Source organism: Sinocyclocheilus anshuiensis, unplaced genomic scaffold (genome assembly GCF_001515605.1).
Source record: "Sinocyclocheilus anshuiensis isolate Anshui unplaced genomic scaffold, SAMN03320099.WGS_v1.1 scaffold1158, whole genome shotgun sequence".
Lineage (NCBI taxonomy): Eukaryota > Metazoa > Chordata > Actinopteri > Cypriniformes > Cyprinidae > Sinocyclocheilus > Sinocyclocheilus anshuiensis.
This window is the reverse complement of record NW_015537983.1, coordinates 78,846-79,403: the sequence shown is the minus strand read 5'-3', so window position 1 is coordinate 79,403 and position 558 is coordinate 78,846. Positions and strand designations below refer to the sequence as shown.

The 558-nt window shown below is 33.3% G+C and overlaps 1 long non-coding RNA gene and 1 pseudogene across 1 annotated transcript in view; one reads left to right on the top strand and one right to left on the bottom strand.

Moving 5' to 3' along the window:
* LOC107673946 (uncharacterized) overlaps window positions 1–462 on the bottom strand; it is a 2,401-nt gene extending 1,939 nt beyond the window's left edge. The window contains exon 1 of the long non-coding RNA XR_001632453.1: window positions 401–462. This is a non-coding gene — a long non-coding RNA (uncharacterized LOC107673946). The remainder of the gene's footprint in view (window positions 1–400) is intronic.
* The window catches only part of LOC107673940 (leucine-rich repeat and fibronectin type-III domain-containing protein 2-like), a 48,706-nt pseudogene that overhangs the window by 24,650 nt on the left and 23,498 nt on the right, over window positions 1–558 (top strand).

Genomic DNA, 558 nt, shown 5'->3' with positions numbered 1-558 from the left:
ACGTAATGGGGAAAAAAAAAAAAAAAAGATCAGTCAACAAACATTACTAATCAATGTTCCTATGCCACGCAAAAGCTAGAACATTATAAACCGCAAACAACAAAGCACATGAATACTCTAGTGAAATAATGTCAAGGTTAAACAGATCTGCCCTCAGTAAGCGTGAACCCCACAAATTCAAATAACGTTACGTTAGTGACGCCCTTTCAAGTTTGACAGGATTCAACAAAGAGTGACTGATCAATTGATTATAAAACATTTTTGCACTTTCGTCATGTAAAATATACTTCAAAACACGTCAATATACAGTTTAAAGTAATAACCAATCGAATCTTAATTTAGCGATAATAGAAAAAAAAAACATGCAATAAATATAAGAATGCAAACTCTGTACACCTACCTGCTGAAGCGCCGTTCGGAGTGAACGAACGTCCTTTGTGTGCCATGCTCTTAAAAGTACAGCTCACAATTTAAAATACAGGACCCATATCTGATATTAGATAGATAGATAGATAGATAAATAGATAGATAGATAGATAGATAGATAGATAGATAGAT